General features: G+C 40.0%; 1 protein-coding gene across 6 annotated transcripts in view; it reads right to left on the minus strand.

Annotated features, from left to right (window-relative positions):
• LOC127005653 (CAD protein-like) overlaps window positions 1-11881 on the minus strand; it is a 167150-nt gene extending 155269 nt beyond the window's left edge. For 2 of the 6 annotated variants that reach the window (XM_050874737.1, XM_050874736.1), the window contains exon 1: window positions 11562-11877. The gene's annotated coding sequence lies outside the window, so the exon portion shown is untranslated. Of the gene's footprint in view, window positions 1-11561 lie in introns of all 6 variants that reach the window. The other 4 variants (XM_050874733.1, XM_050874735.1, XM_050874738.1 and 1 more) reach the window with 4 other exon arrangements.
• Window positions 11882-12058: the final 177 nt, after the last annotated feature.

Consider the following 12058-nt stretch of genomic DNA (forward strand, 5'->3'; position numbering starts at 1 on the left):
CCTTCACGTTCTCACAGGAAAGATAAGACACGAGGAGGAGGAGGAGGAGGAAGAAACATGAAAGAACAGGCCACAGAAAATCTATGAGCCTATAACAAGGTTGCCTGCTTTAGTGATACAATCAGTTCTTTCGTTCCTTCTTTCTTTCTTTGTTTTCTTTTTTTCCTTCCTTACTACTTCCTCTCTCTCTGTCTGTCTGTCTGTCCGTCTTTTTTAACATCTTTTTCCCTCTTCTCCTTCATTCGTTCTTTTTATTTTTATTTCCGTTCTTTTTTTGACCATTTTATATCTATTTGAGGGAAGGAAATAAAAAGAATGAGAAAGAGAAACGATAAAAATAAAAAAAGAAGGAAAGAAAGGAAGAAAGAAAATGAACACGGAAAGAAAGTAAGGGAAAAAGAAAGAAGGAATGAGGAAAAGAGAGAAAAAGGAATAACTAGGAAGGAGAAACTAAGAAAAAGAAAGAGGGAAAAAATGATGGACGAAAGAAAGGAAAGGAAAACACGCAAAGAAAGTAGAAACAGTAGAAGCAGTGCATAGCGGGCTTTTCAGTTTTAATTTTTATTTATTTTTTTTTTTTTTTACTCTTGAGCTGCTTCCCTTACTGCAGAAAAAAAAGGGCAATGGATTACAAAGCACATGCTGAACGTGCGTGTGGGGACGTTCACTTCACCCTGACACAACAGAGTACCGGTCAATGTAATTTTTAAGTTGACCGTTTTCACGTGAATTACTTCTGCAGGAAGATTAAACTGAAGGATGATTTGGTTTAAGAAAAAAATCTTGCCGAATTTGATTTTTTTTTTCCCCCTTATTTCTAGTCCTCGGGTATTTTTAGGTATTTGAAGACTTCAGTAGTTCTTCGTACGGGTGTGCCATTAATGATATATGGTAAACTTGGAGGGATACGCTTTAGCTGCGCGTGGCCGCGGTACTCATATCCGTAGCATTGGCCCTTGAGCCTGTGGTGAGGGAGAACCCATCACCCCGGGACACAGGATCAGTGTGACATCCGGTTACCACAGTTTACCTTCCCCAGGTTTCCCCAGGTACCCATTTATCGACCAGCCCAAAAGGAAGGATGAACAGCCGGGTGAGCTGCACGCCGAGTGTTCGGACCGTGATTCGAACCCGGGGTCCGCAACTTCACAGTTTGGCACGTTAACCGCTGCACCACGGAGGCGCTGAATGGTATTTATGATTTTTTTCTTCATTTTTCGTCGCTGAACTCTCCCCAGTAATTAAATGTTCTTTTCAATTAAGGAACCAAAACTGCACAGCGTATTCCAGATGAGGCCTTAACATCAAATAATTCTAACAAAGATTACATTACTGCCAGCGTCCTACATAAGAAGTTTCTTGCAATGAACCAATCGTAGTATTAGCTTTTCTTGAAACATATATCACCGTTTTGTGCATGTGGCAGTACTGAGAGTGATAGTAAGCAAGATCTATATAAGGGTAAGGTTCCTGCTGGTCGCCAGGAAGCCCCCTCGCCCTGGTGTTGACGCTGATCGCTTTGTCTGAGTAATTTGTGAACGATCTAGTTTTATAAAGAATTCACGACACACAATGACGTGACTTGACTTGTGTTTGGAGCGACGATCGAATGACTGGTGCAGAGGGAGGAGGAGGAGAAGGAGGAGGAGGAGGTAGCGGTGGTGGCGGAGGAGGGACAACAGGAGGAAACATGGAAGTGCAGGTAACAGAAAGTCTTTGGGTTCATTACAAGGTTGCCAGCTCTAGTGATATAATGATCTGCCTGACAGTCTCTTTGTGCCCGCAGAGCAGATCAAAACACTCAGTCAACTCACTCCTGACGCAACGAAGTGATGATTGATGCGCTTTTTAAAGGAGATGATTTCCCCACTCAGCTACTTCTGCAGGACAGTTGTTCCAATAGAGGATGACAAAGGAATAGGAGAAGGAGGAGGAGGAGGAGGAGGAGGAGAAGGAAGAAGAGAAAGAGGTTGTGAAGGAAGAGTAAGAGAAGAAATTGAAGGAGGAGGAGAAAAAGAAGGAATAGGTGGGAGATGGAGAACAGAAGGAGGAGAAGAGGAGGCAGTTGGAGTAGAGCAGGAAGGAGGAGGAGGAGGAGGAGGAGGAGGAGGTGAAGGAAGAGATAAAGGAGGGAGAAGTGAAGGAAAGAGAACAGGAGAAGAAAAAAAGATAGGCGGTGAAAGGAAGAGAAAGAAGAGAAGGTGGAGGGAAAAAAAGGAGGAGGAGGAGGAGGAGGAGGAGAATGAGGAGAGAGAGAGAGAGAGAGAGAGAGAGAGAGAGAGAGAGAGAGAGTTCAATATATTTCTCAGGATCAATAAAGGATGAAGGGAAGGGAGACGAAATTCCTCCAGGCAGCTGATCTCTCTCTCTCTCTCTCTCTCTCTCTCTCTCTCTCTCTCTCTCTCTCTCTCTCGCAGATAAGTAAAGTAGTAGTAGGGGTTGTGGTAGTCGTCGGGTGAGAGAGAGAGAGAGAGAGAGAGAGAGAGAGAGAGAGAGAGAGAGAGAGAGAGAGAGAGAGAGAGAGAGAGCGTGAAGGTCAATAATTCGCACTCGACATAATTTGATATTTCCTTCCCTTGCGAATTCTCCTAAAAAGAAAAAAAAGTAGGAAATAATATGGAAGGACGAGGAGGAGGAGGAGGAGGAGGAGGAGGAAACTGACAAGAGGTGGAGGAGGAAAATGAGAGGAAGAGAATGGAGAAGAAGAAAGAGGAGAAGGAGAAGGAAAAAGAGAAGAAGGACGAAAATGAGTAAGAGAAAGGAGGAGAAGGAGAAGGAAGAAGAGGGGAGGAGGAGGAGAACGAAAATGAGAGAAAGAGGAAAAAGAAAGGGAGGGGAGGAAAATTAAAAGGAATGGAATAAGCAAAAAAGAAAAAGTAAGAAAGGCTTTGAACGTAAAGAAAGATGAAAAGGAAGGAAGGAAGGAAGGAAGGATGAATCTGAAGGCAAAACTAATATCAACGCAAAAGATTAGAAAATAAGGTCAGAAAAAGAAGAAAAAAGAAAAAAGAAAAAAGAAAGAAAAAAATGAGGGAAAAGAAAAGATAAGGTTAGAAAAAAAATGAGATAGAAAAATTAATAAAAAGAAAAAGACGAACTAAAAAGGATAAAAAAAGAAAGAAAAGCTCAGAGAAATAAGGAAAGAAAGGAAATGTAAAAAACATGAACTAATAATTATATGTTGAAAAGAAAGCAATTAAACCATGGAAAGGAGGAGAGGAAGAGGAAGAAGAAGAAGAAGAAGAAGAAGAAGAAGAAGAAGAGGAGGAGGAGGAGGAGGAGGAGGAGGAGGAGGAGGAAATAAATAAATAATGAGGGTGAATGCAATTAGACTAAGGAGAAGAGAAGAAGAAAAAGAAAGAAGGAGGAATAAATATTGGATATGGGAGAATGGAATTAGATTAGAAAGGGAAAGAAGAAGAGGAAGAAGAACAAGAAGAGGGAGAAATGAATATATAATGAGGATGAATGGAATAAGATCAGGAATGAGAATAGAAGGAGGAGAAGGAGGAGGAGGAATAGGAGGAAGAAGAAGTAGAAAAAAAAAAGAAAAAAAAGAAAGATAATAATAATAATAACAGTAGACAATAAACGAGAGGGAGAGGGGAAGGAAAAGAAGAGGTTGTGAAAGGAGAAGAGGAAGAGAAGGAATTGAAGGAGGAGGAGGAGGAGGAATAGAAAGAAGAGGTGGAAACGTGGAAATGCAGGCAACAGAAAGCTTATTGGCTCATTACAAGGTTGTCCGCTTTGATGATTTAATCTGCTCGACCGCCACTTGGGGAGCAGATGAAAGCACCTCGATATTCAGTTTATTCCTGACGCAACGAAATGACGGTCGATTCGATGTTTGAAGGAGTTGATGGTATTTGCGTTAACTACTTCTGAGGGAAGATTGTTCCAGTGGCGGATGACTCGGTTCGAAAAGAAACTCCTTCCGATGTCTGTGTTGCATCGACTCGACTGAATAGTTAAACCGTTATTTCTAGTTCTTGAGTTGGTTTGTAGTTGAAAGAATTTGGAGTGATCGATGTTATTGAACTTTTTCAGGTACTTGAATACTTGAATCATATCCCTTTGTAGGCGTCTTTTCTCCAGTGTAAAGAGAGTGAGTCGCTTGAGTCGTTCCTTGTACGGCTCAAGCGACTCAAGGAGACCAGGGGGAGGAGGAGGCTGTTGGAGTAGGGCAGGAAGAAACGGAGGAGGAGGGGGAGGAAGAGATGAAGAAGGGAGAAGTGGTGGGAAAAGAAGAAAGAGAAAGAGGAGGTGGAGGAGGGAGGGAGGAGGGAGTGAGCAGTGGAAAGAGAAGAGGAGATGAAAAGAAGATAGGCGGCGAAAGGAAGAGAAAGAAAAGAAGGTGGAGGGAAAAAAAAGAGGAATAGGAAGAAGAGGAAGAGGAGAACCAACTACTCTTATAAACAATGGAGACTCAAGACACACACACACACACACACACACACACGGTTGTAATAAACGTGAATTGGTGCTGAGTTTCGCCCTAATTAAACAAGTAATTACTGACAGTGGTATACATAGACTGAAGTTACAGCATCGGGTGGCAGTAGCTGTAACAAACTCCACACACACTCACATAAACTAAGCAAATAAATAAATAAACTGACTAAACAACAATAAGATAGAGATGAATGGAAGGAAGGAAGGAAGGAAGGTAGGATTGATTATTGGGGCGTTCTGTCTTTGCGCAAGGAAGGAAGGAAGAAAGGGAGGAAGGACGAACGAGAGGAGTAAAGAAGGAAGGAAGGAAGGAAGGAGGCAAGGAAGGAAGGAGGGAAGAAAGGAAGGATGGAAGGAAGGAAGGAAGAACGAGAGAGGAGTAAAGAAGGTGAGGGGGATTAGAAGAAAAGAACAAAATAAGATCAAAAATAGAAGGAATGAACGAAATGAAGGAACGAACGAAGGAAGGGAAGAAAGAAATGAGAAGAAGGAAAGACGAATGCAAGAAGGAAAAAAAGTAAGAAAATGGAGGGAAGGAGAAAAGGAAGAAAGGGGAGGAAAGAAAGGGGAAAAACAAAGAAAAAAGAAAGAAAAGGGAAGGAAAAGAGAAAAGGAATAAAAAACGAAATCAGTAAAGAAATGAAGAGAAAGGCAAAAAGGAGAATAAGCAAAAAGAAAGAATATGAGAGATAAAAGAAAAATAAATTAATAAAGAAAAGAGAAATAAAAAAGAAATCACTAAAGAAATGAGAAGGAAGACAAGAAAGGAGAACAAGCAAAAAAGAAAAAAATATAATAGAGAAATAAAAGAAAATTAATGAATAACAAAGTAATACTATATAAAATGCAGTGTAGCCTATCATTGAAAATAACAAAAATAAAATAGGCTACTCATATAAACAGATAGCCTACTGATAGACAAAAAAAAAAAAAAAAAAAAATACCCTACTCATAATAAAGATAGCCTACTGATGAAAAAATAATAAAATAGGCTACTCATATAAACAGATAGCCTATTGATAGACAAAAAAAAAAAAATACCCTACTCATATAAAGATAGCCTACTGATGGAAAAATAATAAAAAAAAGCCTATTCATATAAAGATAGCCTACTGATGGACGAAAAAAAAATACCCTACTCATAATAAAGATAGCCTACTGATGGAAAAATAATAAAAAAAAGCCTATTCATATAAACAGATAGCCTACTGATAGACAAAAAAAAAAAATACCCTACTCATATAAAGATAGCCTACTGATGGAAAAATAATAAAAAAAGCCTATTCATATAAACAGATAGCCTACTGATGGACGAAAAAAAAATACCCTACTCATATAAAGATAGCCTACTGATGGAAAAATAATAAAAAAGCCTATTCATATAAACAGATAGCCTACTGATGGACGAAAAAAAAATACCCTACTCAAAATAAAGATAGCCTACTGATGGAAAAATAATAAAAAAGCCTATTCATATAAACAGATAGCCTACTGATGGACGAAAAAAAAAATACCCTACTCATATAAAGATAGCCTACTGATGGAAAAATAATAAAAAAGCCTATTCATATAAACAGATAGCCTACTGATGGACAAAAAAAAAATACCCTACTGATATAAAGATAGCCTACTGATGGAAAAATAATAAAAAAGCCTATTCATATAAAGATAGCCTACTGATAGACAAAAAAAAATACCCTACTCATATAAAGATAGCCTACTGATGGAAAAATAATAAAAAAGCCTATTCATATAAACAGATAGCCTACTGATGGACGAAAAAAAAAATACCCTACTCATAATAAAGATAGCCTACTGATGGAAAAATAATAAAAAAACCCTATTCATATAAACAGATAGCCTACTGATGGACGAAAAAAAAAATACCCTACTCATAATAAAGATAGCCTACTGATGGACAAAAAAAAATACCCCACTCATAATAAAGATAGCCTACTGATGGAAAAATAATAAAAAAAGCCTATTCATATAAAGATAGCCTACTGATAGACAAAAAAAAATACCCTACTCATAATAAAGATAGCCTACTGATGGAAAAATAATAAAAAGGCCTATTCATATAAAGATAGCCTACTGATGGACAAAAAAAAAATACCCTACTCATAATAAAGATAGCCTACTGATGGAAAAATAATAAAAAGGCCTATTCATATAAACAGATAGCCTACTGATGGACAAAAAAAAAATACCCTACTCATATAAAGATAGCCTACTGATGGAAAAATAATAAAAAAAAAGCCTATTCATATAAACAGATAGCCTACTGATGGACAAAAAAAAATACCCTACTCATATAAAGATAGCCTACTGATGGAAAAATAATAAAAAGGCCTATTCATATAAACAGATAGCCTACTGATAGACGGAAAAAAAAATACCCTACTCATAATAAAGATAGCCTACTGATGGAAAAATAATAAAAAAGCCTATTCATATAAACAGATAGCCTACTGATGGACAAAAAAAAATACCCTACTCATATAAAGATAGCCTACTGATGGAAAAATAATAAAAAAGCCTATTCATATAAACAGATAGCCTACTGATGGACAAAAAAAAAAATACCCTACTCATAATAAAGATAGCCTACTGATGGAAAAATAATAAAAAAGCCTATTCATATAAACAGATAGCCTACTGATGGACGAAAAAAAAAATACCCTACTCATAATAAAGATAACCTACTGATGGAAAAATAATAAAAAAGCCTATTCATATAAACAGATAGCCTACTGATGGACGAAAAAAAAAATACCCTACTCAAAATAAAGATAGCCTACTGATGGAAAAATAATAAAAAAGCCTATTCATATAAACAGATAGCCTACTGATGGACGAAAAAAAAAAATACCCTACTCATAATAAAGATAGCCTACTGATGGAAAAAAATAGCCTCCTCATATAAACAGATGGACAATTATACACCTTTTTTTTTTCCTTTTCCGTTGAGTTTATCTATATCCCTATTCTATTTATCTATTTATTTGTTTATTTAGATTCCTGTATTGCTTTATTCCATTCCATAAAACCATTAATCCTCAAAAGCCCAATTTCATTTTATTTTCGGGTGCATCATTTTCATATATATATTTTTTTTTACATAAAGCAACGATCTATTATATTATTATTTCGAAATCATCAGTGTATAGAGTAAAGGTGATATCCGTACTACCTTTGTTAATTGAATTTCTCTCTCTCTCTCTCTCTCTCTCTCTCTCTCTCTCTCTCTCTCTCTCTCTCTCTCCCCGCAGTGTAAATTTCCAGTATTGAGCAGAAAATTCCGTGACTCAGCGTCTCTCTCTCTCTCTCTCTCTCTCTCTCTCTCTCTCTCTCTCTCTCTCTCTCTCTTTATTTCTATTTTCTAGTATTGACACGATATTTCAGTGACACAGCATATCTCTCTCTCTCTCTCTCTCTCTCTCTCTCTCTCTCTCTCTCTCTCTCTCTCTCTCTCTCTCTCTCTCTGCAGTGCAATTTTCCAGTATTGACCCGAAATTTCCGTGACACAGCATCTCTCTCTCTCTCTCTCTCTCTCTCTCTCTCTCTCTCTCTCTGCAGAGTAATTTTCCCGTATTGAGCTGAAAATTTCGTGACTCAGCATCTCTCTCTCTCTCTCTCTCTCTCTCTCTCTCTGCAGTGTAATTTTCCCGTATTGAGCTGAAAATTTCGTGACTCTCTCTCTCTCTCTCTCTCTCTGCAGTGCAATTTTCAGTATTGAGCTGAAAATTTCTCTCACTCTCTCTCTCTCTCTCTCTCTCTCTCTCTCTCTCTCTCTCTCTCTCTCTCTGCAGTGTAATTTTCCCGTATTGAGCTGAAAATTTCGTGACTCACCCTCTCTCTCTCTCTCTCTCTCTCTCTGCAGTGTAATTTTCCCGTATTGAGCTGAAAATATCGAGACAGCCTCTCTCTCTCTCTCTCTCTCTCTCTCTCTCTCTCTCTCTCTCTCTCTCTCTCTCTTTCTCTCTCTCTTTAATCTCCCTCCCTTTACATAAATCTTTCCTCCACAGACTTCACATTAAACTTCTCTGGCCTTTCCTCTTCTCTCCAGTCCACATCCCCTTTACCTCTCTCTCTCTCTCTCTCTCTCTCTCTCTCTCTCTCTCTCTCTCTCTCTCTCTCTCTCTCTCTCAATTTAACGAACATGCATAGCAGACCCGTATAGCCAGCAACTTTGAGCTTATGTGGTATTATACGCAATGCAGCTCTCTCTCTCTCTCTCTCTCTCTCTCTCTCTCTCTCTCTCTCTCTCTCTCTCTGTCCATTAAACGATCCTTTCCTATTCATTCTTATTTTCCTTGCCTCTCTTTTATCTCTTGCGGGGAGAAAATAGCCTACTTACTATTAATTATCTTATATATATGTAATAGTTAAACTTATATAGCCTACGTAAGTGGTTTGAAAAAGATAGTCATGTTCTTTCTACAATAACCTTCACATTTGTCCCTTCTTTGAATATAAATTATAAATAGTGGTGGTAATAGTAGTAGTAGTAGTAGTAGTAGTAGTAGTAGTAGTAGTAGTAGTAGTAGTAGTCTAGTAGTAGTAGTAGTAGTAGTAGTAGTAGTAGTAGTAGTAGTAGTAGTAGTAGTAGTAGTCTAGTAGTAGTAGTAGTAGTAGTAGTAGTAGTAGTAGTAGTAGTAGTAGTAGTAGTAGTAGTAGTAGTAGTAGTAGTAGTAGTAGTAGTAGTAGTAGTAGTAGTAGTAGTAGTAGTAGTAGTAGTAGTAGTCTAGTAGTAGTAGTAGTCTAGTAGTAGTAGTAGTCTAGTAGTAGTAGTAGTAGAAGTAGTAGTAGTAGTAGTAATAGCAGTAGTAATAGCAGTAGTAGTTTAGTAGCAGTAGTAGTAGTAGTAGTAGTAGTAGTAGTAGTCTAGTAGTAGTAGTAGTCTAGTAGTAGTAGTAGTAGTAGTAGTAGTCTAGTAGTAGTAGTAGTCTAGTAGTAGTAGTAGTCTAGTAGTAGTAGTAGTCTAGTAGTAGTAGTAGTAGTCTAGTAGTAGTAGTAGTAGTAGTAGTAGTAGTAGTAGTAGTAGTAGTAGTAGTAGTAGTAATAGTAGTAGTAGTAGTAGTAGTAGTAGAAGGCAGTATAAGTATTATTTGATGATGATGATGAGGAGGAGGAGGAGAAAAAGGAAAAAGTAAACTAGAAACATATTTAAACTACCGCCACCACCTATAATTACAGAACCATCAAAGACAGTGAGTGATTCGAGACCTCTGCTTGTTGGGTTTCGATCCCCTAGTTTGCTCTCTCTCTCTCTCTCTCTCTCTCTCTCTCTCTCACCAACAATGATGATCCCTTCCCTGCGCAACAAACCTTACGATGAAAGGCCGAGGGAAACTGATCGTATGTTTCAAAACACTCGATGGTTTTACGAATGTGGACAAATGCGAATTGTTTATGATCGATGGTATGTCTTGACCTAGAAATAATGGCACAAAACCAGTGTTAACAAATACATTCAGGCTACCCCATTTTTTCTTCACCGACGTTGTAGTGCGACAGTGAAATAGGCTCCCTCCTTCAGTGGCCCAGTGCAACACGATTGACTCATATAAAAACGACCGACCCTTCCTCCATCCGCTGAAGTAGTAATACAGCCTTCATAAACATTAGGCCATTTGTTTTGTTTTAATATCACTTAGGTTTGAGGGCAGACCACCTCGTCTGGACCGTAGGGTTTGTATGGTCTGAATATGTAGGCCCCGATTAATACCTGGTACCCATTCACTGCTGGGTGGACAGGGGCGTAGGGTATCGGAAAAGCCGCCCAAATTTTTCCACTCCTAAATCTAAGGAAATTTCATGCACGAGTGAAGTACATAACAAGAACACAAGAACATGAGAACATAAGAAGTCTGCAAGAGGCCGGTGTAAAAGGCAGCTCCTGTAAAAAAAGGGGAAAAAAGGGAAGCAGCTTTCGTGAATAGAGATAGAAAGGAAAATCAATACGCGAGGTTCGAAAAAAAATAAGTAGGCCTAATCGATTTTCATACAGGTTGTTCGACATCTTGGAACCTCGCACCTGTATGGCCCTAGATTTTGTCCAGGCTATATAACTCACTATGGACGAGGCGGCTGGTTTTGTGGATATTAGATTTTTTTTTATCAGACTACGTAACTCTACAATATGCCAATCGATTTCTTGCATGTTACAGCCTATTAGATATTTTTTTCGGCCTACGTAATCTAAAATGAACTTAAGAGGCTAATAAACTTTTATATATTACAGTTATTCCCTTTTTAATCAGTCCCAAATCGAATAATGGACTAATCGATCTGTCCCGCATATTACATCTATATTTTTTGCAGGATATGTTAAAATTATTCCTGTTTTTCGTCATTATTTGCACTAAAGAAACATCCGTGCAAGGTTTCCAGGAACTTGGGAAGGGAGAGAAGAAAGGAGAGAGAGGAAGAGAGGAGGAGGATGAAGAAATGGAGGGAGAGAGGGAGGAAGGAGAGGGAAGGAAGGGAGAGAGGGAGAGGAGGAGGAGGAGGATGAAGAAATGGAGGAGAGAGGGAGGAAGGAGAGGGAAGGAAGGGAGAGAGGGAGAGGAGGAGGAGAGGATGATGAAATGGAGGAGAGAGGGACGAAGAAGGAAAGGGATAGGGAAAGGAGGGGAAGGATGGAGGGATTGACATATACGAAAGGAAGAAAAGTAGGGAGAAGGGAGGGGAGGGGAGGATATAAGGATGAGGGAAGAAGGGAGAGGAGGAGAGAGAGGAGGGTAGAATAGACGGGGGAGGAGGAGGAGGACGGAGAGACAAGGAAAGGGAAGGAGGAAGAAAGGGAAAGAAGAATGAATGAAGGGAAAAAATGTAAGGGAGAGGAGGAAGGGGATGGGAAGAAGGGAGGAAGAGAAGAAAGAGGAGGAGGAAGAAATGGAAAGAAAAATAAAGGAAGGGAAAGAAGAGGAGGGGGGGGAGAAGGGAGGAAGAAAGAGTGGAAAGGGGAGGAGGAGGAAGGGAAGGAGAGGGGGAGAAGGGGAGGTAGGATGGGATAAATTGAACTGCTATGATTGCCGTAAGAAAATAAAAAAGAACCGAAGGGAGGGAAGCAGAGTATGAGTTGCTATTGGCAGCCACCTTACCTTGCTCGTCTCTGGTTCAGGAGGTGACAGCGCCCCGCCCCTCCGCCATGGCACGCCGGGGAGAGGGGAGAAGAAGGAAGGGAGGAAGACGCGGGGAGATGAGAGCCGGGGAGCGCGAGGAAGAGGGAAGAGAGAGCCTAGAACGCACACCTCCCCCTGCAGCGGCCACGTCCACACTGGCTTCTCTCGTTCGCTCTCTCCCTCTCCCGATCGTTATATCAGGCCTGCCACATGACCCTCCCACACGCCCTCCCACGCCCATGGCACTCCTGCAGCACACCCACGCCTGACACACTCCGAACATTTCCTCATGGTAACCCACGGCCCCCGGAGAGGGTGGAATATGAGGTGGACTGGATGACCCCCCGCCCCTGCCTCCCCCATGACCGGCTCGTCGTCTGCAGTGCCTGGCGGCGCCCTCACGTGCCCCGCCGCCCTTGTCTGTGCCTTGACGGCGGGTTTTGTTGGCGGCCAGACGCTGCAGCGGCAGGGATCGG

Source organism: Eriocheir sinensis, chromosome 30 (genome assembly GCF_024679095.1).
Source record: "Eriocheir sinensis breed Jianghai 21 chromosome 30, ASM2467909v1, whole genome shotgun sequence".
Taxonomy (NCBI): domain Eukaryota; kingdom Metazoa; phylum Arthropoda; class Malacostraca; order Decapoda; family Varunidae; genus Eriocheir; species Eriocheir sinensis.